This window comes from Pteronotus mesoamericanus, unplaced genomic scaffold (genome assembly GCF_021234165.1).
Source record: "Pteronotus mesoamericanus isolate MK-2021 breed Mesoamerican mustached bat unplaced genomic scaffold, CSHL_Meso_final contig_27, whole genome shotgun sequence".
Classification (NCBI taxonomy): Eukaryota; Metazoa; Chordata; class Mammalia; order Chiroptera; family Mormoopidae; genus Pteronotus; species Pteronotus mesoamericanus.
Window position 1 is genome coordinate 18,509,888 of NW_026555115.1, and position 25,576 is coordinate 18,535,463.

Sequence of the window (25,576 nt, forward strand, 5' to 3'; positions counted from 1 at the left end):
GGCAATCAGGGAAGGCTTCAGGGAAGAGGTGACACCCGTTTTAGTATTTATGGCATGAATGAGAATTCTCTGGGGGACCCAGCAGGAGAAGGGTACAGCAGGTACAGGGAATGGCATGGGCAAAGGTTTCAGGAGCTTGGAAAAATATAATCATAGTTCTGGAAATATGTGGAGTGTGAAGTGTGAGGCTAGAGGATGAAGCAGAAGCTTCATCCTGTGGGTCTGTATGTAGCAGGGAGAAGTTGGCAGAAGTGGCCTGGACTTATCCCCAGGTTAATTTTTCCAAGGACCACATAGCACTGTATACCAATTACTTAATGCCATTCTTTCTAGCCAGGAGACTTTATATCTGCTACATCAGTGAAAAACCAGGTTCACTGAGCATAAATTATATTTTCTCATAAAAATAAATCACCAAAACCAAAACACTGTTAGAAAATACTGCTTAGATTCTGTTATCAGCAGAAGGCCTGTGCTTGAAGGCCTGTCAGTTTAAAACAGATTATAAGTGTGAAGAATTCCTATTTCAGAAAGCAGCATAAAACAGGAGAAGGATGCTTTATAGGAAATGAGATATAAGATGTATTGCTAAGAGAGAAAAAGAAGTGAAGAATCCTGTATTTGGACTTTTTAAAGAAGATAGGGGAAAGAGCAAACACACACACACACACACACACACACACACACACACACACACGATAATATATGTAAAAAATATCTCTGGGCAGTAGTTACCTCTGGGGGAACTGGGACAGGGCTGTTCACTGTGTACCCTTTTGTGCCTTTAGCTATCGAACCATGTGATGATATTACTTCCTATACAATAATGAAATATAATTAAGCCTTTTTTTGAGTGATAAAGAGGCATTAAAGACATGTTAGTACCAACTACCACCTTGGTGTGGATGTAGTCAGAAGGGCTGAGAGAGCACTGGGAGGGGAACGGCTTTCTCCTGGCTTCCATGTAATGTGTTACACGTCACTGAATACTGAACTGATAGTTCACATATTATCAGCTCAAACCCCACCTCGGGCCTGGGTCACATACTCCCAGAAACCCTGCTTCATGGGTAACAGGGATCTGAGAACACTTTCTGAAGCAAGGAAAAAAAAAAAAAAACCTCTCAAGCATCTAATGACTTCACTGTCACCTAAGGCTGGGGAGTGCTGCCCTGGTACAGCACCAGAGGGACTGAGAAGTGGGGAAGGGTGAAGAGTGGCAGTCATGACCCTGTCCCCCTCCTCCTGGGAATAACACTGGGCACCTCCTGCATTGGGAAGAGCAGAAGGCAGGTCTCCAGGGAGCACTTCCTGCACATGAGACAGGTGTCTGCAGTCATGTCATGGAATCAGTTATCAAGTCCCATGATTTAGTCCAGAAGGAAACCATGAGCCAGAGAGGTTAAATGGAATACCTCAAGGCCACTCAGCTGGTCAGGGCAGAGCTGGGATTCCCACCTGTGGATCTATTCATGAAAGGTTTAAGAGCCTCTGTACCAGTGGGTCTTGGTAAGAGAACCCAACCCTACAAAACAGGTGTAAACCTCAAGACCCAGAGCGGGCCCTCGAGGTTCCTGGAGTGGACCCACAATGAGCAACAAAGTCATGTATGCAACCAAACCACAGACAATTTTGGTATCTTTCACAATTTGCATAAATGAGTGTCACTTAGGTGTTAATGGCAAAGACAAAAAGGTTGGGAAATCCCTGGAGTGTTACAAACACAATTTGTATTTATAAGCACATAATAATTTGTTCACCATGTCCGCTATGTCTGCAGTAGTTATTACTCTGGTTAAAGGTAATCCACATTTAATACACTACTGTACATGGGGATTGAAAGCCAGGAGTGAGGGTGCAGGGCCTGGACTTTGGTTGTTTTCCTCCAAGTCATTTCCTCTTCTAGGGTCTCTCCCAAAGTGGGGCTCATCCTCATGGCATTCACTCCCGATGGGCCTCTCAGGAGGCTCGACCCTGCCTAGGGGGCACCCAAGTACAAAACAAGTGCCCATTCCCTCCTGGAGGCATTCCTAGTGGATCCTGCCTCCTGTCCTAAGGAGGGGCCCTGTTCTAGGCTTGCTTCCCATTTTTCCTGAGTGGTCTGGGAACAATGCTACCTTCTAGTAAATTCCCTCTTGCTGTATGCTGCTTGTGGTCAAGGCTCTAGCTTCTTCTCCTTGTTCTCTCTTAGTTCCAGGGAGGGAGGGCTAGCTACACTGGCAGCAGCAGTCACTACCATTTCCAGAGCACCGACCAATTCAGTGCTAGGGGCTCCACGGTATTCACACAGGGTGTCTGCAACCCTCCTGACCACAGATATGGCACTGTCCACATCTTACAGAGGGATGGGGTTCAGAAGGACCAGGCCACTTGCCCAAGATGGAATATTGCTCACAGAGTGCAGGGAGCTGGGATTTGATACCAACACATGGCACAAGCCATGAGCACTCCTACTTGGGGACTCAGCCTCTGGTTGGGAAGGTACTTCTTTATTCAACACACACTGGCATCTCTGCGCTTTAGATTTGGTGCCAGGTGAGGGGCCACAGTGGAGCAGGGGAAGGGACTGCCAGGCTCTGAAGGCCACCCGAGTGCCTGGTTCTGCCTAGGCTAATATTTGTTGGGCATTCAGTGTGTGCTTTACACGTAACTCGCTGACTCCCTGCCCACCCTGTGAGGCCAGGACTTCATTATCTGCATTTCACTGACCCGAGGCTGCAGAGGGGAGAGCTAGACCATCTAGAACCAAGCACTCCCTTGCAAAGAGTGGTTTCACCCAGCTGTCCCCAGGTTGGACTTAGTAGCAAACTTAGATAAGCTTAAAAAGACAGGGCACAGCTGGTGGAGCGGTCCTCGGAGGGGATGAAAGATGGAGGGGTGACAACTGAAGGCTGAAGCCACTGAACCAGCAGTCTGGGGGCCAGGTCACGGTGCAGGTGAAAAATAGGAGGAAGCTTGGTCAGGCCTTGGCCTGACTAGAGCAGTTCCTAATCCCACCTCTCACCTTGCTCAGCCAGCCCACCTGCCACCACTGGGATGCTGGTGCCACCTGTGGCCCTGCTGGAGAACTGCAGTCCGGCCGTTCCAGGCCCAAGCCAGCCAGCAGACTGGTGTATCAGCCTGGGGGCAGATGCCCAGAGGCAGTGACTAAATTCGTCTCTGCATCCCACCCTAATTTCCTCATTCCAACCTCCACCTTCCTGCCTGTACAATCTAAGGCACCCTCCTCCCCATCCTGCCTTGTTGTATAGAGGGAGGGCAGCTGGGTCAGGAAGCAGAGCTGGGACTCAAACCCATTTTCACAGATATTTCAACCTAACAACGAACTTGTCACTGCCCTGCTTCAAACTCTGGCTCCTCACTGCTTAAGAAATAAGCACCAAATTCCTTGCCATACCCACAAGCACCTGTGGATTTGGCCTCTGCCCGTCTCTGCCCTTCCCAATGTGCTCTAGCCGCCTCATATCCAGTACTTTGGGTCCTGCCCTTGGGCCTTTGCATGGGCCCTCTGCCTGGTACACTCGTCTCTCCCTTTTGACCTGCTTAATCCTGACTTCACCTTCATGCCTCAGCTCCTTCAGGCAAGACTTGCCTGACCTTCGTGGGCACCACTGAGCAATTCCTCCCAGCACATGGTTGACAATGTTCATGGGAACACTTTCCTTTCCATCACTGGACAGCTCTGTGAGGATAAGGGTCATGTCTGTTGTACTCACCATTCATTTCTAGACCCAGTGCAGTGCCTGGCACATACTAGGTGTTCAAGAAATATTTGTGGGTGAAATGAATGTGTGTAGTCCAGGGAGTCCTAAAAATCGACATGCTTTCATAAATACAGTGTTCACTTTCCAGGGTGCCAGGCACCGAAGTAAGGGTCCTTCATACTTGAGCTCTGGCAGATATTAACAGATGATAAAGTGGAGAGGTATCCTGACCAGGAGTAAATAGCCAGGCAGAGCTAGAGCTGAGATGTGGACCTAGGTAAGATTGGAGCCAAGTCATTCTATAGCCCCTACGGCCAGGCCTACAGCCTGGTTCCTTTTAAAGATTCAGCAGGCAGGGTCTACTTGAGCTGCTCACGCAGGTGTTTAAGTTCCCTTTCCCATGGGGTTACCAGCATGGTCCTAGATGGAGATTCTGGAAAAATTGAGCACAGGGAGAGAGCGTAAGAAGGCAGGAGACTCCCATGCCCAGGCACCTCTACTGCCACAGAGCACTCAAGGCTGGTTCCACCACCAGCATGCTGGACCCCAGCTTGTGAATTGGTAAAAGGCGCCCTCTTCTGGTGAACACAGCCTTTCAGGCCCACAGCTTGGCAAGAGTGCATCCTTCCTTGCCCACTGCTCCTGCACACTACGCAACCTGAACTGTACACTGGGAAGCCCCTGGATCTCTGGCCCGCTAAGTGACTGCGACCCTTGGTCCCAGCCATCCTCCTGACATCAATAGTGGGTTCTGCTCTTCCTTCATGGGGGCAGGGAGTCCTTTTGTAGAGGCCTTGCATTCATGCATACAGGACATATGGCCACATGTAGCCACCTGCCACTCTCTTTTCTCACACCCTGGGAGATATAAAGCCCTGCCCTCAGCCCTTTGGGAGATTTCTGCGGCAGCCATAAGGTCCAGGAGTCACAAGGACTACAATGTCAACAGATCTTAGAACTGAGTTCAGCTGCCTCACAGAGAACCATCAAAATTTAACAGGAAGATGGTGAAAATCCCAGCCTATATCATGGGTCTTAGCCCAGGTGAGATGGGTGATATGCGGCTTGCCTGGATCCTCAAGGAGTCAGACCTTCAGTCCTCTTACTGAGGCCATCACATGCGCTGGGCTTCTGCACTGAGTCAGGAGCCAGAAAGAGGTCAGGGCTGGCTCGAGGTCAGGGCTGGCTCAAGGTCACCCAATGGCCAGCTGGTGGCCAGACTGGGCCTGAGCCAGGTCCCCATACTCCACCCTCAATCCAGAACCAGATCTGCTGGAGTGGGGAGGAGGGGAAGCTGGTCTCCAACTTGGGCCTTCACTGGGCACAGAGTAACTGTTCTTTGCTGCTCAACAGCCCTCCCATTTGCTGCATGCCAGGCTGCAGCCTCCCTCAAGTCCTGCTGATGAGAAAAATCTGGTGCCAGCATCCACAAATATGTGTGCCTTCTGGAAGGAGTCAGGAGCTCAGGCTCAAGCCCAGTGGGTGGATTTAAAGGTCCAGAAGGAAGTCACAGGGTGGGGGCAGAGCAAGCTGCTAGGGGTTTTCTTTAAAATACAATGGAGGGGGGGACGAGAGATATCCATATGCTCTGAATATTTCTGACCAGATATCCTGAAAATGCTTTTCGTGTTTGTTCTGGGTATGTGATGGGGAAAGATGTAGTTTTCACTGTATGCTCCTATAATGTTGAACATTTTTACCATGTGCCTGTATTTCCCAAGCAAATATTAAACTCATAGAAATAAACAGGTAAATAAAAAGCCCAGGCAGAAAGGAAACAGACAGGAGTTTAAAATTTCAGAGGATGAAGGGAACTCAGGTACTGATTTCCTAATAAAAACAAAAGCTAAGATTTCCTGAGTGCTTGCTGGGAGCTGGCCATGATTGAAGCCCTTTCGGGCAGGTTGCATTTCAGCCTCAGAGTGACCTGAAAAGGTGAGTGCTATTATTGTCACCCCCCACTACACAAATGAGACAGAGCCTAAGTCCTAAGCACTAGCCTAAGCTGAGGTGGGCCTGGAAGCACTGGCTCTTGTTCCTGGCTCCTCAGGTACCAGAGTTCTAAGACAGCCCCTGCTCTGGAAGGAATTGGGTAGGCGGTGTATCGTAGCCTGCAATTTCTGAGGTCATGTAAACAGGCTACTGAGATCCCAGAGGTCCGTCCACCCCCCTGGGCCAGGCTCAGCTGGACCACAGCCCCATCCTAAGCCTCAGTTTCCTCATCTATTAAATGGGTGAATCTTCCCTATCTTGCAAGGCAGGAGTAAAGATTATCCAAGGGGAGGTGCCTGGCACACAGGAAGCACTTAGTACATGCCCATTCCCTCCCTCCTCTTCTCTGCCCTGATGACTCTAGGAACAGGAAGGCTGTCCTGCCAGGCCAGGTACTGCCCACTTCCTGGGTAAAGGCACCAGGGTCTCGAAGGCAGATCCTTTGAGGGTGGCAGTGGCCTTCCCCCACTCAGTGGGCAGGCCCTAGACACTGAAATGAAAAGCCCCTCGGGAAACTGGTAGGCAGAGTGTCAGTGCATGTGCATGAGCTTGCATGGGCTTGCATGGGGGCCAAAGACCTGGCACGTCCTAGCTACAGACTATGGCCTTCCCCAGAAGGCCATCTCCTGGGCTCTTGGCTGCCCCAAACAGATGGAGATGGAAAGAAGAGCTGGGAGGAGACATATTATTTTCTAGACAGAGCTGGTCAGGGAAGACATGACCAGGGACCATTCTGGCCCTCCCTTACATTGGCCTAGTGCCCTGAGTGGGGGCCTCCTGCCACAAACAGAACCACCTCACTGGCCTCTGGGGACCTCCTCTGCAGCCCACACAGATGAGCTCCCTCTTCCTTCCCCCCTGGCCTGTGCAGTGGTCAGTTCAGGTTATAAACCCTGAGCCCCTGCTTAATCCACCAAAGCCCAAGTCAGCACCAGCCAGACATGTGACAGGCCACAGCCCCACAGACCTGTTTGGTAGTAGCAGCAACTGGTCCAGTAGGGGAGGCCTGTCCGCCCTGCCCTCAGGGGCTATCACTGATCACCAAACTCCTGCAGGGTCTCCCAGCCCAGAGCCTTCAGTTTTGGGATCTTGCCTGCTCAGGATAGGTAGGCCCATGGAGTGATGGGGGTGGCAGATAAGAGAAAGAGGACACATTTCTCACCAAACAGTGCTGGGCTGCCTGTGTAATGGAGTGTGTGTGTATGCATGTATGTGTGAGAAATGGGTCCCTTATCTCACACCATAAGCAAATATCAATTCCAGGCAGATTAAAGACCTAATAAAAAAGGTGAATACAGGAGATTCTTCATGACCACAAGGCAAGAGAAAATTTCTTATAACACATAAAGCATTAATTATAAGGTGAAAGAGAGATTTGACTACTTAAATTAGGAACTCTGAAATTATGATGTTCATCTCATGACCCCAGGATAAGTGAAAAATGCAAGATATTTTACAACATGCGTAATTGACAAAGGATTAAAATCTGGAACACCTAAAGAATCCTCCAAGTCAACAACAGAATTTTTTAAAAAATCCAAAGATGGACAAAGACTTGAAGAGGTACTTCACCAAAAAGAGGTATTCACCCGATGGCCAATAAGCATACAAAAATGTCCAACCTCATCAGCAATCAAGAAAATACAAATTAAAACCACAGTGAGAAACTGTTACGTATCTGCCAGGTGAGCAGATATGACAAAGGCTGACAATAGGAAGTGCCAGTGAGGAAGGGAGCAGTGGGAGGGAATGACTACATAGTGTGGCACTGTTTTGTGAAGCTGAACATGTGTATACTTTACCACCCAGTTTGAGGTGTACGCCTAGAGAAGTTCATACCATGTGCACTTGGACTCAGGTTTAAGGATAGCCCCAAACTGAAAACAGCCCTCATGTCTATCACAGTACACTAGATAAATAATCTGTGTCCTAGTGATACAATGGAATGCTGTACAGCAGTGACAAGAACAAACTATAGCTACTCATAACTGGACGAGTTATAGAGCCACAACTTTGAGCAAAAGTAGCCATACCCAAACAAGTATCGATAGCCGAAGTCTCTTTATAGAGAGCTCGAAATAAGAAAATCATATTGTAAAAAGTTGTTCAGACAGATAGTAAGACAGTGTGAACAAGAAGGACAGTATGTCTTTCCATCTTTTTGTGTGACAGGTTACATATCACATCTAGGTATGTGTATGTGTGGTACCAGGGCTGGGGGCAGGGAAGCAGGGACCCCAAGGACCCCAAGCTATGACTGTGATACCATCAGGTGGTATAGCCTCAACATGATAGCCACCCCAGCCACATAGAGCTTCTGAGCTGAAAGAGTTTCTCTCACTCTCTCATTTCAAGAACAGAGCATCAGAGACAGAAAGAAACTTGCCCAAAGTTGAATAGCAAGTTAGAAGTCAGCAGAGACCGGCCTGGAATTTAGGTCTTATGGATCCCAAATCAGGGTTCTCTCTTCTTCCATGCAGAAGAGTTCTTCCATTGCAAATCATCTTTAATACTAACGAGAACAGACTTCTTCTTCTGAGCACTTAACATTCTCTGAAATTCTGTTATTTGTTCATTTATTTATTGTTGGTCTGCTGCTAGAATAAATGCTTCTGGAGAGAAGGGTTTTTGTCTCTTTGGCTCCTGCGGTACTATATTTGGCACTCCATAAGTATTTCTTGAATGAGTAAATGAATGGAGTGGACATTTCTATTTGGACTTAGAGGTCTTAGAAATACTTACTGACTTCTACAATATCCCCAAAGGAGAAAATAAAAAATAACTGTATGACATTGACACACTTTCATAGAATAATCTTCATAATTAACTTAAGAGGTTGGCATTGTCATCACCCCCATTTTAAAGAGGAGAAAACTGAGGCTCAGGGACCAGATTTGTCCAAGGTTACAAAGCTAGGAGGCTGGGAGCTGGGATTTGAACCTAGTTCCAGAGGCAGGCTGGCTCTCAGCCAAACCACACACCTGAGACCATCAGGATCTGCACACTTCAGCCCTTCCTGCCTCCACACACACCCCAGCCTTTTTGGGTGCCGATTACAAGGACCTTGCAAGGTCCTTCCTGGTCTCTTCCAAACTCATTCAGCTCATAGAGGGAAAGTGATTTGCTGAAGTCACATGAAGTGCAGCTCTCTGACCTCCAATTTCCTTCCTGCTTCGCTTTATACCAAATCCTCAGGACCCTTGGTTAAGTTCAAAATTTGGTTCTAGTTCAGCATCTGCATGAGCTGAATAACGAAATGTTCTCATAACACTCACAAGCAATTGGCTTTATTAAAGCAGGCTGACACTTAGCATTTTAAAAAAACTACTACTATTCTATAAGTTAGACAGAGAAAGTCAAATACCATATGATTTCACTTATTGTGGAATCTAAAGAACAAATTAGAAACAGGCTCATAGATACAGAGAACAGACTGACAGTTGACAGGAGGGAGGTCAGGTGGCTGGGTGAAAAAGGTAAAGGGATTAAGTATAAATTGCTAGTTACAGAATAGTCAAGGGGATATAAAGTACAGCATAGGGAATATCGTCAATAATATTGTAATAACCATGCAGGGGTATTGCATGGGTACTTGAAATGGTAAGACCACTCTGTAAAGTACATGACTAACTACTATGGTGTATATCTGAAAGTAATACAGGACACTATTAAATGTAAACTGTAATTGAAAAATACAAAAATTTTAAAAAGAACCAATATTACCATTCTGATAGCTTTCACCAAGTTCTCAGATAATAATTTTTAAAAATTCATTTAGCTCTTGGAGCTAAAATGACCCTACTGGGCATCTAAACATAAATCCTCTCTCGGGACTCAGTTTGCATACCTCCAGTGAGAGGGAACTCACTACATTGTAAGGCAGCATATTTCTGGTTTGGACTCAGCTAAGATGAGCACAAAAATACCTCCTATTAGCCCCTGGTGCTAGGGACTAGGAGGTGCCTCAGCCACTTTTGATCCTCAGGGAGTTCACAGACTTGGAGAGGAGACTGTGTTATCCCAATAGCGCGGGACATAGTACAGGCTGGAATTACCTTGTAAAGAGGCATGACATGAGGCCTGAACTCCTGTATAGGATTGTAAATTTCACTACAGGCACTGTGGATTTAAGTAGGTCAGACTAGACTCTATACTTCCTTGAGTCTGAGCATTCCTTCCAGAGAAATGGCCCCCCTGAGAATGTCTGGGCACACAAACGCCGACTCAAAACTGTTGGTGCCCTAGAGCAACCGAGCAGCTCTGAAAGGACTATCAACAGTGGTGGGTGGGAGGGTCACTGCTGGCCTGTGGGGCTGACATCGTTGTTTTAATATTGTGCTTCTGGAAACTTCATACACATTATTGGGTGAGTCTGTGGTTTTGCAGATGAAATGGGATAATGTATGTGAGAGCTATCAACGACAGGGTCTGGCAAAGAGGAGTACAGGATTTTAAAATTTTTTGCTGGGGCCCTGACCCATGTGGCTCAGTTGGTTGGGCATCATCCTGTAAGGCAAAGTGTTGCTGGTTCAATGCTGGTAAGGGCACATGCCTGGGATGCAAGTTCAGTCCCCAGTCCGGGTGTGTGCTATAGGCAGCTGATCAATGTTTCTCTTGCACATTGATGTTTCTCCTCTTTCTCCATTCCTTCCCCTCTATAAATAACTAAATAAATAATTTTTAAAAATGTTTGCTGGGTTTGAAATGCAAACATGCTAGATCAGAAGACCACATACACACAGTTCTCCAAAGAGTCACCAAGAGCTCAGCTGCTTGCATCCTGCTTTTCCAGCTTGGCATTTGCTGTGGTAGCTCCACTGAATAGCCCAGGGAGGAGGGTATGAAAGAAAAGGGGCCACAAGTGAAACTTGAAAAGCTCAGTGGAGGCCTGTGTGGCAGCCTTACAAACTCAGAGACCTAAAGTAACCACACAGGATGGTGTGGAATTAAAATTTTCTAACTAAAAGCTTGGGAGGTAGTCCCATCCTAGGCTAGAATCTTCCCTGACAAAAGTCAGTCTTTACCAAGCCTGTCTGTTGTCTTTTTGCATCTATGATAACATACTTTTGGAATGTCAAATTTCCTTTTTCTAGACCCCTCAAAGCCCAGGCACCACACCAGGGGGAGACTACAAATCCCTTCATTGTTATTGTTATCATGTAAATTGACTGGTAATTATCCTGTACTCACCTGTGCAAAAGTGTCTATCATTTCACTTTTTATCCAATCCCAGAGGTCTGACCTTTGCCTCCTCCCACTTCCCTAATCTATCACCAATGTATTTCATGTTACCTCTTTATGCTTCCTCTTTTGAGTGTAATGTATGAAATAAGGTGCTATACTGCCATTTTCCGGATCATCATCTCAACACACTGAGGTTTTGCTTCCTGGCAATTGTTGTCAGTTTGGCTCAAATAAACTCATAAAAATTTTTACAGGTTTGGATGTTTCTTACATTGACAAGGGGGCATTTGACGACTGGTGTCTCACTAGGGTCTAAAGTCAGTCCTACCTGTGTTCCTGTCCACTGCTCTCCTTTTCAGTGATAGTGGTACCCTGAGGGAATGATGTGGGGATGAGAGGGATTAAGATGAATGGAGGTTTCAGGTGGCAGGGTGGGGTGTGCATTTTTGCAGAAGCCAGCACTGGGCAAGGCTGGGTCCAGTGGGAAGGTAGTGGGCACTAGAAGATGCTGCTCCCAGAAGCAGTTTGAGTCACACTTCATGGAGGTGGTGAACACCATGGCTCAGCAATGGCAGTGTGTGGAACCCCAGTACACACAGACCTCACCAACAGAATAGGCCTTCACCCAGCTTCATTTATGTAAGAAATACCTCCTGATAAGAGTGAGCAACCCCACTCCCTACCTCCTAATTGTAAAGGACCATTGGGGAGTGATGAGACATCTGGCCAACCTTCTAGATGCATAGCCTCCTGACCAGTGAGTATTCACCTCCAACTTGCATACGCCAGTGACAGGGAGTTTACCACAAGAACAAAGGATGGCTGTGCTCTTCTTGGCTAGAGATGTTTAGGTGCTTAGTTTACCCCTTGCCCCAGTAATTAGGGCACTAATGTGGAGGAAAGCTGAGGACACAATAGGTCCCAGTTTTGGCTTGGCCTTGGCACTCCCCTCTGCACAATGGGGAAGAGACATGACTGAAACCTTGAGGGTTGTTGTAAGGCCAGCAAGAATAGGGCTAGTCAGAGCAGTGGCTAGAAGGGCAGGAAACTATGACCCCCTCTAAGCAGCCCTGAGAGAGGGTGGCAACTCTGATTATAAGACCTAAAATTACTTAATGTTTGCAAACTCTGCAGGAGCTAGCATCACCAGCAGAATAAAGTGCCAGTTTCTTTCATGTCTCTCCATTGCAGGGACCTCTGTGGGGAACACTGAGTCCTCTGAGTATTCCCCAGGGAGTAACTGACCACGGATGACTGGATTGCTGGGGAGCTGAAAAGAGTATGATGTCGTATGACCTTAGACTTGTCCCCGTCTCTCTCAGGCCTCAGTTTCTCCATCTCTAACCGGGTATTGGTCCCAGGATGCTCCCTCCAGCGCTAATGCTCAATGGCTGGGCTGTGGGCATTTTGGCACCCTAAATACCTTTTAGCTCATCTTTTACTGCTTCCTGGGGTGTCTGAGGCTGTTCCTCCTCTCTCCTTTTGAACCCAGCTATTGGGCTCTGGTCACCACACGTGAGTGCAGAGGACTGGTCACTTGGCTAGCAAAAGTGAGAAGCCAGACATCATGTTGGGGCAGGGGAGGGTAACTAGGGGGCCATTCCTGTGTCACCTCAGTTCGGAGTTGCTCTGTGGTGGCTGCACTGGCCAGCATGCGCATTGCCTGGTGAGGGCTGACCACAGAGTGTAGGAGCAGTGGCTAATCATAGTGCACAACCAGAATCCTGCTTCCAGTGCCCAACCCTGCCAATTATGGAGCATGCCCAGAGCAAAATGCACAAGTTGACCAGGCAGACCAGACTGCTTTCCTTGTGAATTTGATCCTGTGGACAAACCCAGGAGAGGGGACACTTGTGTCTGCTCCGTGTACTTCAGGAACAAATCAGCTGTGATGACAGTTGAGAGGGTGGCAATTTAAAGTGGCAATTGCCTGGCAGAAGCAGGAGAGGGGGACTTTCCCTATGATTGGGTGGGGAGGAGACAGCCTTGACTTCCTTCTGCCAACTATCCCTGCCCCATCACAGCCAAAGAGCAGCCAGTTGTGGGCAGGACGGGGTTTTCCCATACTCTAGGCCCCTGGTCCAGGAGGATCCCAACTCAAGCTGGCAGGTAAGACAATCCTGACATCAGAAATAGCCCCATTTGGAACAGGGTCAAGAGATTGCCATGGTTGTTTCAGCCCCCAGCACCATTTCCTAAACCCATTCCGAGCCTCCTAGGGGTCTGACCCAGAAGGCCTCTTCAAGACTTAAGAACCAGCCTCTGGCCCACGTGATAGCAGAGGGAGGGGCTGCCCAAGGTCACACAGGGAGACAGGGTTAGGTCGTAATCCACCTCAGTCCCTCCAGCACAAGCGAAGTCCCAGACACCCTCCCTGCAGCGTCTATCAGACTGCCAGCGGTTTCCTGAGAGGCCTCAACGTCCTTCCCGCAGGATCCAGACACCGGACTCCGTGGCAGGATTTTTCCGCAGGGAGGCGGGAACAGGGTGGGAGTGCCGGGGCAGAGGGCAGCTTCTCCCGGCAGCCCTCCGGGCCTGGATTCACCCCCTCCCCGAGGAGGCGAACAACTGCATAGATGTGGAGATGAGCACCCTGAATCCCCCTTCCCCAAGATTGCGCTTTCAGCGTTCGCAAGGTTTCACATAGCCAGGAAGGCTAAACTGCCTGCATCCCCACCGCAGAGAGACAGCCGCAGAGAGACCGCCGCAGAGCCCCAGCTCAGAAAGACCGGCGTTGTCTCCCCTAGGCCTGAGTAGCCGGAGCCCCCGTACCCGAGAGCCTGACGGCCTCTTACCCCCATCCCCACAACCCTGCAACCGGCTTCATCACCGCGACCCCGGCCTCGGAACCTCCTCCGGGGCCCGGCTCAGCCGCCAGCGATCCTCCGCCCCCTCCAGGGTTGCTGATATAGCTTCTCTCGCGTCCTTCCAGACGCGGCCTCGGGAGCTAAGCAACAGCCCAGGCTCTCAATGCAGGAGATCTCCGGCTGCAGCCCCAGCCGCCCCCCGCCCGCTGCCGGGGCTTGCGTTCTCCGCCGGCCCAGCTCCTACCTCAGCGGGTTGGCCAGCAGCAGCCAAAGCCGTGCAGTCCTGGCTGCGGGCGCGGCCCCAGCGCGTCGGGCCGGCGGGGTGGGGGAGGGGGGGCAGTAGTGCTGGGGAGCTCGAGGCTGCTCCTGGCCCTCTCGCCGGCTCCAACACCTGCGCGCAGTGACCTTGGCTGTGGCCTCCCCACGTCCTGCCTCAGTTTATCCCGTTCGAAGGGCCAGGGGGAGCGCGCGGGGAGGGGGGGGCGGACAGGAAGGTCGGTTCCGCCCCACCTGCGGACGTCACAAGAGTCCGTGCAAGTTGGCAGCAATGGGGGTCGGTGGGGCAGCTGCACGAAAGGGCCCCGGGTGCTGGGTAGGTACAACCGAGGCTTGTTGGATATGGTACTGTGGCCCCAGCATTTTCCTCAGACTCCCCAAGAGCCCTAAATAAACACCTAGTAAACGCAGCCTCAGGCCAAGTCCCCAGACCCCTCCTACAGAGAACTGCAGCCCGGGCAGCCAATGCCCAGTCCTCGCACCCCAAGCCTCCCCATTTCACAGATGAGAAGACTGAGGCTAAGAGGTGGGCAGCCATTGGACCAGAGTCGGAACAGTAGGTGGGGGCTGCGCGCATCCACCCCGGTACCACGTCCCTCTGAGTCTTCTCCAGGACTCGTGCTCCTCACATTTTTGGGAAGAAGATCCAGGCCTGTGGGCAGCACCTCTCATTACGCAGCAAACATTGACTCAGCACCAACTGAATGATGGGGATGGGCCTCAGTGGCCTGGCAACTGTCCTAGAGAATGGGTTAGTACTTTCTTAGAGACCCAAATCATGGGGAAGAAGTGATGGAGATAGGAGATAGGAGAGGCTGGGACTAGAAGGGGCAGGAAGAGGAGGATGAGTGTACGTAAGGAAAAAGCAAGGATGAGAATGCTTGTTGGAGAGGAGAGAAGGCTAGTTCCGAGAGCCTTGAACGCCAGACGGAAAAGAAGCGGCTTCTTTTCGTGCGCAGCACGGAGCCGCAGACCAAGAGCTTCAGTAGCCTATTTAAGACGCGCCCCCTTGTGGCGAGAAGAGCCGAAACAGGAGGTCAGAAGAGCGCGGCTCTTTCCGTGGAGAGAAAACTGGGCAAGTGATGTAATGAGTCAAGAGACTGGAGTCTCTGTGGGTCCTGGTGCGGATCGGCTGTGTGACCTTGGGCAAGACGCTTTTCTCCAGGCTTTTGAGAGGGAAGGATATAGATTTTTCAGCTCTGACAGCTCATGGCCCTGGACAGCAGGGCCCAGGTGGGTGTGGTCAGTGGATCCAGTAAGGAACTTTGTGAGGTTTGTTTCATTTACTTTAGGTAGAAACTATTATCCCAATTTACAGACAGGGTAGCTATAGCACATAAAGGGTAAGTCGCCTGCTCACACTCACACAGCTGGGACTTGAACACATGCCTGTGAGGCTGCAGAGTTTAAGTGAAACGTCTGACCACTTCAGTGTCCTGTCTTGAAGCATTTAACAAGCACCTAAGGTGTTCCTGAAAGATACAAGGCTCTTGAAGATGAAAATGGAATGCCCAGCTCCTGGCAGGTCTTCTTCACCTCCTGGCAAGAGTGAGACCATGGCACCTAATTGATGTTCATAGCTGACTTAACCATAGTCATTAGATGGGCTTTTGGGACATTGGTAGAGACCTCACTCCAAACCCCATGTTTCATTTTTCTGTATTGTTGGAGCTTTTATTTTTGGTAACTATAAATTTTATAATTTCAAAAATATTTTTAAAAAGGGCACTTAGAGGAAGAACAGATGCTTGTAGTTTGAATAATCAAAACTGCTGTACTAGAGAAACCACAACATTTTGTTATTAGTGCCAGGAGTGAGTTACTTGGCTGGTAAAATGTAGGTGATGGAAGCAAGAACAGGAAGGTTTTTAGAATCTGTTCAGCCTGGACAAGTCCCACAGCCTCATTGCATTCATTTGTGAAACGGAACTGATGGTAAAAGCCCTGCCTTGCTGTGAGGATCAAGTGTGATGTGTAACATGGTTGTCTAAAATGCACTGTGTAAATATTTTTATTCCCAGAAGCCATGAAGAGAAATATTGATTAATTTAACTGTATAAAAGTTAAAACTTCTAAATGGAATTTAAAAAATAAACAAAATTTAAAAAGAGAAATGGGAAACAAAAAATATCTGCAGCACATAAAAGAAGTTAACTGAGTGAAATGAGCTGAAAGTTGATTTCTCTGATACATAATGAGCTCTTTCAAATCACTAGGAAAAAGGTAAATAGATAAGAAAATAAAAGCAAAGTATATGAAAAAGCAGTTCATGGAAAGATATTCAATCTCACTTATAATTAGATTCGTATTAAAGAAATAGAAATCAGCCCTGGCTGGTGTGGCTCAGTGGATTGAGTGTCGGCCTGCAAACCAAAGGGTAGCTGGTCCAGCTCCCAGTCAGGGCACATGCGTGGGTTGCGGGCCTGGTCCCCAGTAGGGGGTACACAAGAGGCAACCACACATTGATGTTTTTCTCCCACTCTTTCTCCTCTCCCTTCCCCTATCTCTAAATATAAATAAATAAAATCTTAAAAGAAAAAGAAATACAAATCAAAGCACAGCATGTTTTGCCAACTTGGAAGATTTTAAGAAATTTTCCAAGTTGGCAAAAATGAACAATTTTGATAATACTTTTGCTGTTGAGGGTGAAAAGAAGTGAGTGCATTTAAAACACTGTCAGGTGAGGAGCAAGATTATCCTTTTCTTAAGAGTAGTCTGGCAAAACTGTACAGCCTGCTGATACATATACAAATCCAAGGACAGGCAACACAGCATCCTGTGTACAAGTGAAGCAAAGAAAAACACCTCTGGTGTACAACAGGAGAGGAGGGGCTGCATAAAGACACACCCATATGCTGGGATTTTGTCCCAGGACAGAAAGGTCTCTGAAATTTGTAGTGAAAAATACAAGGGAGAAGACTTTGTATATTATGATCCTTCTTGTATACATTTTAAAGAGTTTTACATATATGGAATTTCCTCATTTTTCCCCAGAGTGTATACACATACCAGAACAGTTATTTGTGGCTACCTTTTGAAAGGACAGTAGGATGTGTGGAATGCATATGTAATGAGCTTTCACTTTTCATTTTATACTTTTCTGAGGATTAGTTCATTTTTTATAAAGTTAGCAGGTATTATCTAGTGTATAGGTACAGGCTCATGGGTCAATTAAATCTTCTTTATGCCCATTAAAAAATTAAGTAACTGTTTTTAAAGTGAATAAAAGTTATTGAAACATTCTTATTACTTAAAGTGCACAAATGAGGAACTGGTTCCCCAGGGTATTATTATGAGCTAGTTAAAAAATGTGCCTTCTGCTCATGGACTTGAAGATATGGAAAAACCCTCAAGATATTTGATCAGTAGAAAGAAAAAATTGTGTGGTGTGTTATTTTTTATGTTCAAAAACATGGGTAAAGAATACATGCTGACATATGCATATATTGTTTCTGACAAAGATGCTTAAGAACCTACTGGTACAGCAGTGCCCTGGGGAAGGGCATGGAGAATTGAGGACCAGAATGGGAAGGAGACTGGCTTTTCAATGAAATGTTCCATTTAAATATTTTTTTGCACATACTTCTGTATGTACATACTACTGTTTTTATTTTCAAATTATCTTTAAAAAATCATTTCTGAAACTGGAAATGGAGTTGGGAACTTTGGTTTGTAGGGCCTGCTCTGAAATGAACTGGGGTTAAACTCCTTTTGTGACTTAGGAGAAGGGCCACCTCCCTTCTGAGCCTTGAGACCCTGTTCATTTAGGGGACAGGAAGCATGGGGCAGGATGAGTGTCAAGGCTCCTTACAACCCTGATTCTACACCAGCCTGAGAATCTTCTCTCTGGGAGAGCCAAGTAGATATGAAAAGGGGGCTGGGGAGGCAGGGAACTTCCCATCTTTAGATTTGTGGCAAAACAGAGGTCAACGGTCAGCAGCCTTGGGGATGCTCGCCTGCATAACTTCTAAGATCCTTTCTGACTTGCTAATATGCTGTTCCTTTTTCCTCCTCCACTCTAGGTGCCCCACCTGGAAACTTGGTTCATGTTTCCTCTCCAGATTACCCGTGGCAACAGTCCCATCATCTGAGTTAAAGGTCAGTCTTGTGGAGCTGGGACGGATGACACAGCACTGGGCACCTGTGTGGGGCTGAGATGTCAATGGGGGCCAAATTTTCATGTTGGGAAACAGAACCATTCACCTCACCCTGAGATCAATCTTGGCCTCAATCCTGCTCCTCTCCCCCTCCACAGGGAGTTTTCTATCCCCATGGCCATTCTGGTTCACACCATTTCCCCCACCCCATACACCACATTAGTCATCTCCCAGAGCCTTCTGTGGCTCCCCTTTGCCCACCAATCCAAGTAGACACTGTTCAGTTGGACATTCGAGGTTCTGCACTTTCTGCTTACTTGTCTAGCTCTTCCCGTCACCCATGATTGTCCTTTGTTTAAAGCAATTTTTCAAAACACAGATTCAGTCACATCCTTTCCCTGTTCAAAACTCCTTATGGCTCCCTGAGACTTGGAGGATATGGTCTAAGCTTCTCAAGCTTGCATTCAGAACGGGTGTTTGCCTCCCTGCCTTGCAACATCTACAGCTGCTTCCCCCAAAGCTATACTTAATGCATTTTGAATACACTGCTATTTTACAACAGAGTATTTGCACATACTGTTGTTCCCTTGGTTTCTTCAATATATAAAGAGTTCTTACAAATTTGTAAGAAAAAGTGTGAACAATTCAAAACAAAAATATCCAACTAATTTAAGTAAGTAGTTCAGAGAAAAAAATACAAATGGCCCATAAACATACAAAAAGACGTACAGCCTCACTTGTACAGAAAATAAATAATAACCACAAGATACCATTTTCACCCATCAAATTGGCAAAAATTCCTACAATGCTCAGGTGTCTTTGTTAAGTGATGTCCAAACCCATCCTTTACATTCAGCTGCAAATATGTCACGTCCTCTATACATCTTGGCTCCCACAGTGCCCTGTATATCCTGAGACAATGCTTAGAACAGGACAGGACACAGAGCAGAAATTTAGTTAATTTTAGCTATTAATAATAAAAATAATAACTGCCACACTGTTCTGTAATCATTGGCTAATGGGTCTATTCACCTCCAAAAAGGTCCCTAATGGCAGGTATGGAGTAGAAAACATTTCTGCTTTCCTGGCATCAGCATGGGGCCCGCTACAGACCTGTGCCTAATAAATGGATAAGCAATGGGAATAAGTGAGGTGCATGAGACAGAGGAAATCTGAGCCAGGAATCAGCCTCAGGGGCTGCTCTTTTGGCAAGAGTAAGTACTGCTGCAGAGGGGTGCAGTGTGAAGAGCAAGGTAGTAGGCATGGCCCCAGGTTTGTAATAACACAACCTACACTAACTGGTGCCCACACTGTGTCAGGAAAGCACTGTGCTGGACTCTTTGCCCACACTATCCCTATTCCTTGCAAATATTCAAGATGGCTGGTGCTCACCTCCATTTTACAGATGAGAAAACGGAGGCTCTGAGACAGTGACTCCTTAAGTGGCTCTTATTACTCCATGCTACCTCTGAGCTGGCTTGCGGGCACTCGCAAGTGCATGGTTCTAGACACATCATTTTCCCTATCTGAGCCTCTATCTTCCCATCTGAGAAATGTATACATCGTGTTCCTCAAACTTCAGAATTGGTGATCCTCTGAGAATAGTTTGTAAGGTTCATCACATCCCCCTTTAAGGACTACTACACCCAGAGTTAAATGCTGTTTCACCCGATGATCCCTTTATAACTGCACATTTGTAAACACAATAGGAAAAGCAACCATAGAAATCAGGCAGCAGAACTGTTTTTAGAGAGTCATCTAGGTAATCTGAACATGCTTTTGTGGAAGTGGTATAGGTTGTCATCTTCATGAAAATAATGTCTAAATAACTGTCTAACAGTAAAATGGACAAATGTTCTAATGCCAAGACAATTCATTGAAAAAGAGTTTCTTTATCCAACATGACTGAGAAAACTGGCTGTTAACTCAAAATCATCAAAGATCTAAATATAAGAGTTAAGTCTATAAAACTCTTAGAAGAAAACATAGGAGTAACTCTCTGTTACTTTGGGTTAGGCAATGATTTCTTAGCTTTGACATTAAACACACAAGCAGTAAAAAAAAAATTGCAAAATTCAAAACTTCTGCAGTTCAAAAGACACCATCAAGAAAATAAAAAGGTAAGTCACAATACTGGGAGAAAATATTTGAAAATCATATAAACAAATAAAGACTTGCATTTAGAATATAACAAGAATGGTATGACTTAATAATGAGAAAACAATATTTAAAATATGGGCAAAAGATTTGAATAGATTTTACCAAATGAGATATATGAATAGTCAAAAAACACATGAAAAGATGCTTAACATTATTAGCCATCAGGGAAATGCAAATCAAAACCACAGTGAGCTACCACTTTATACTCACAAGGATGGCTAGAATTAAAAAGATAGACAATAACAAGTGTTGGTGAAAATGTGGAGAAATTGGGCCCTCATACATTGCTGGTAGGAATGTAAAATAGTGCAGTTGCAGTGGAAACAGTTCAATGTTTTTTAAGAAGTTAAACATTGACTTACTATATAACTCTTCAATTCTACTCTTGGTAATCTATTCAAGAAAAATGGAAATATATGTCCACATAAAAACTTATATGTGAATATCCACAGCAGTATTGTTCATAATAACCAAAATGTCTACCAACTGGAGAAAAAACCAAAATGTCCATCAAACTGGGGACAATAGATAAATATGATGATGAGGTCTATTCATATAATGGAATACTATTCAGCAATACAAAGAAATGAAGTACTGACACATGCTACTACAGGGATAAACCTTGAAAGCATTATACTGAGTGACAAAAGCCAGTCACAAAGGTCATACTGTGTAATTCCATTTATAGGAAATGCTCAGAAAGGCAAATATATAAAGAAAGAAAGAAAGTAGAGGTGTTTTCGGGGGGCTACAGGTGGGACAGGAGAGTGACACAAAATAGACAGGGGTTTCTTTCCACAGTGGTGGAAATAATTAAAATTTGTGGTGATGTGGCTGGCCTTGGTATACCTTGAGACTTTTACAGAGCCTCAGACCAGCACTGGCATCAAATTTGAATCTGTATCAACATGGTGAACACCATTCACTCCAACGTGGTGACTCACAGAGAACCTGCCTCATATAACTAACAACTCACATATGCTGGAGGCTATTCCAGTGATCGAGCCTAACAGGCAGCTGGCAGGCAGAGGCAGATCTCAGGGTGCCCCTGGGTTTGGTGCTGGTAGAAGCCAACTTTGGTACATGATGTGGCTCTTCCCATGTATACCCACACCCAGCAGTCACAAACTGTGGATCACTGGGTAGCTTCAGATAGGTAACCCAGTGCCAGTCACAGGCAGCGCCTGACATTAATCTGCACCAGGATCCCTCCCATGAGGCCCCAGAACCAACATACCCAGTTGCAGGTTTTTAAGAACATTAGAGTGTGACCCAATTAGCTCACAAGTGGCACACCCATAGGGAAATTTTGGCAAGCACCACACCTTGCTGGAGTGAGTTCTGCTTCATAGGGTCAGCCCCTACACAGCAGTTTGTACACTGTGATTACAGGCAGTCCTCACAGTCTGCCAACCTGAGGGGCAATCCCACACATGGATGGGACAACAGCAATCAAGACTCAACTGTAACAGGAAGACTCACATAACTTTACACCTGGGACATTTTTGGAGCACCTAGCTCAGGTAATCAGGGAGACTGCCCCACTGAGCCCCACTTACTACGCTTACTACATAAGACTACCATACAGAGACTGAAAAACATAGATCTAACACAAAGAAACAAAAATAAAGAGGTAGCCAATATGGGAACACAAAGAAACATACCCCAAATGAAAGGACAGGAGAGCCCTGGCTGGTGCAGCTCAGTAGATTGAGTACTGATCTGCAAATCAAAAGGTTGCTAGTTCTATTCCCAGTCAGGGGACATGCCTGGGTTGCGGACCAGGTCCCCACTTGAGGGTGCATGAGAGGCAGCCACACATTGATGTTTCTCTCCCTCTCTCCCTCCCTTTCCTTCTCTCTAAAAATAAATACATACAATCTTTAAAAAAAGAGAAAATTTTTCTTTAAAAAAAACAGGAGAAATCTCTAGAAAAAGAACTAAGTGAAATGGAGGAAAGCAACCTACCAGATACAGAGTTCAAAACAATGGTTATAAGGATGCTCAGGGAACTCAGTGGGAACTTCAATAGCATAAAAAAAGGACCACAAAAAGAACCAGTAAGAGATGAAGAACACAATATCTGAACTGAAAAACACATAAAAGGAATCAAAAGTAGAGTAGATGAAGCAGAGGATCAAATCAGCAATTTGAAAGACAAGATAGCAGAAAACACACAAGCAGAGCAGCAAAAAGTAAAAAGAATTTTAAAAAATGAGAAGAGTTTAAGGGACCTCTGTGAAAACATTAAGCATAACAACATCTGTATCATAGGGGTACCAGAAGGAGGAGAAAAATGGGTTGAGAACCTATTTGAAGAAATAATGACTAAAAACTTCCCTAACCTGGTGAAGGGAAAGACACACAGGTCCAAGAAATGCAGAAAGTCCCAAACAAGATGAACCTAAAGAGGCTCACATCAAGACATATCATAATTAAAATGCCAAAGGTTAAAAACAGAGAAAGAATCTGAAAAGCAGCAAGAGAAAAGCAGTTGCCTACAAGGGAGCTCCCGTAAGACTGTCAGTTGATTTCTTAACAAAAACATTTCAGGCCAGAAGAGATTACCATGAAAATATTCAGTGATGAAAAGCAAGGACATACAACCAAGACTACTTTACCCAGCAAGGTTATCATTTTAAATTGAAGGAGAAATAAAGAGCATCTCAGACAAAAAAGAGCTAAAGGAGATCATCACCAAGAAACTAATTTATAAGAAATGTTAACGGGTTTTCAGGAAAAAGAAGAGCAGCAGGGAGCAGGGGTGGGGGAGGGAAAGAGGAACATAATTATAAAGAATTAAATGGCAATATATATGTACCTATCAATAATCACTTTAAATGTAAAGAGATTAACTGCTCCAATCAAAAGACAAAAGGTAGATGAATGGATTAGAAAACATGACCCATATATATGCTGTCTAAAAGAGATCCACCTCAGATTCTCTGTGGGTTGTCTTTTTATTTTGTTGATGATTTCCTTTGCTGTGCAAAAAGTTTTTAGTTTGATGTTGTCCCATTTGTTTATTTCTTTCTTTTGTTTCCTTTGTCTGGGGAGATATATCCAATAAAAAATTTCTATGAGCAATGTCCAAGATTTTCCTGCTTATGTTTTCTTTTAAGATTTTTATGGTTTCGGGTCTAACATTTAAGTCTTTGATCCATTTTGAATTTATTCTTGTGTGTGGTGTAAGGAGGTGGTCTACCTTCATTTTTCTGTACATATCTGTCCAATTTTCCTAACACCATTTATTGAATAAACGATCTTTAGCCCATTATATGTGCTTGCTTCCTCTGTCGAATATTAGTTGACTATAAAGGTGTGAGTTTATTTCTAGGCTCTCTATTCTGTTCCATTGATCAACTATTTCAAAAAATTCAAGAGAAGCAAAGACTACTAAGCTTATTTTATGAGGCCAGCATTATCATGATTCCAAAATCAGATAAAGACACTGCAAAGAAAGAAAATTATAGGCCAGTATCCCTGATGAACATAGGTGCAAAAATCTTCAATAAAATATTATTAGCAAACTGAATTCAGCAATGCCTTAAAAAGATTATATACCATAGGCAAGTGGGATTTATTTCTGGAATATAATGTTGGTTTGCAAATTAATGTGATATACCATATAAACAAAATGAAGGATAAAAATCATATGATCATATTAATAGATGGCAGAGAAAGCACTAGACAAAATCCAGCATATATTTATGATAAAAACTCTCAGCAAAGTGGGAACAAAGGAAACATACCTCAACATCATAACCCACATCATACTCAATGGGGAAAAACTAAAATAATTTTTCTTAAGATCAGAAACAAGACAGGGATGTCCACTTTCACCACTTTTATTCACCATAGTGTTGGAAGTCCTAGCCACAACAATCAGACAAGGAGAAGAAATAAGAGGTATTCAAATTGAAAAGGAAGAGATAAAGCAGATGACATAATACTGTATATAGAGAGCCGTAAAGATTTCACCAAAAAACTAGAACTGATATATGAATTCAATAAAGTAGCAAGATACAAAATAAATATTCAGAAATTGGTTGCATCTTTATACCAATCATAAGCTATCAGAAAGAAAAACTAAGAAAACAATCCCATTTACAATTGCATAAAAAAATAAAATACTTAGGAATGAATTTAACCAAGGCGGTAAAAGATCTATACTGAGAAAATGTTAGACATTGAAGAAGAAACAATGAAGATGCAAATAAATGGAAGTATGCAAGGTCTGTCCAGAAGGTAACCAGCCATATAATATGGAATTAGAGATAGTCATTGAAGAAGATACAAGATACAAGAAGCACTGTACATAGGACAATGATGCCTCAGTCCCCTTCAAAGCTGGCACCGTGGCACCTCACACAGTTCTCTTAATTGCCATCAGCTGCCCCATTGTGTTTTCCTGAATCTCACCTATGGTCTGAAATCTCTTCCCTTTCTTTGTTTCTTTTTCTTTTTTTTTGAATTTTTAATTTTATTTTAATTAATTTTTTTTTATTGTTCAAATACACCTGTCTCCATTTTCCCGCCACCACTTTCCCCTGCCCCACCCACCCCCACCTCCCTCCCTCAATCCTTGCCCATTTTGGCTTTGTTCATGGGTCCTTTATACATGTTCCTTGACTTGACCCTTCCCCTTCTTTTCCTGTTACTCCTCTCTTTCTCCCCTCTCATTACTGTCAGTTTGTTTTCTCTTTCAGTGTTGCTGGTTATATTTTTCTTGCTTGTTTCTTTTGTTGATTAGGTTCCACTTACATGTGAGATCGTATGGTATTTGTCTTTCACTGTCTGGCTTATTTCGCTTAGCATAATGCTCTCCAGTTCCATCCATGCCGTCACGAAGAGTAGGAGCTCTTTCTTTCTTTCTGCTGTGTAGTATTCCATTGTGTAAATGTACCATAGTTTTTTGATCCACTCATTTACTGATGGGCACTTAGGTTGCTGCCAGCACTTGACTATTGTAAGTTGTGCTGCTATGAACATGTGGGTGCATAGGTTCTTTTGAATTGGTGTTTTGGGATTCTTAGGGTATAATCCCAGCAGTGGAATTGTCAAAAGGCAGTTCTATTTTTAGCTTTTTGAGGAAATTCCAAACTGTTTTCCACAGTGGCTGCACCAGTCTGCATTCCCACCAATAGTGTACTTAGGGTTCCCTTTTCTCTACCACCTCGCCAGCACTTGTTGTTTGTTGATTTGTTTATGATGGCCATTCTGACCGGTGTGAAGTGGTATCTCATTGTGGTTTTAATTTGCATTCCTCTGATGGCTAGTGATGCTGAGCATCCTTTCACATGTGTCTGGGCCCTGTGTATGTCCTTTTTGGAGAAGTGTCTGTTTAGGCCCTTTG

The 25,576-nt window shown here is 45.3% G+C and overlaps 1 protein-coding gene across 2 annotated transcripts in view; it reads right to left on the minus strand.

The window, feature by feature from the left end:
* The window catches only part of IQSEC1 (IQ motif and Sec7 domain ArfGEF 1), a 427,684-nt gene that overhangs the window by 91,663 nt on the left and 310,445 nt on the right, over positions 1-25,576 (minus strand). The window contains exon 1 of one of the 2 annotated variants that reach the window (XM_054575084.1): positions 13,932-13,977. The exons of the other annotated variant lie outside the window; for it this stretch is intronic. The gene's annotated coding sequence lies outside the window, so the exon portion shown is untranslated. Of the gene's footprint in view, positions 1-13,931; positions 13,978-25,576 lie in introns of those variants that run through there. 2 annotated transcript variants of the gene reach the window in all.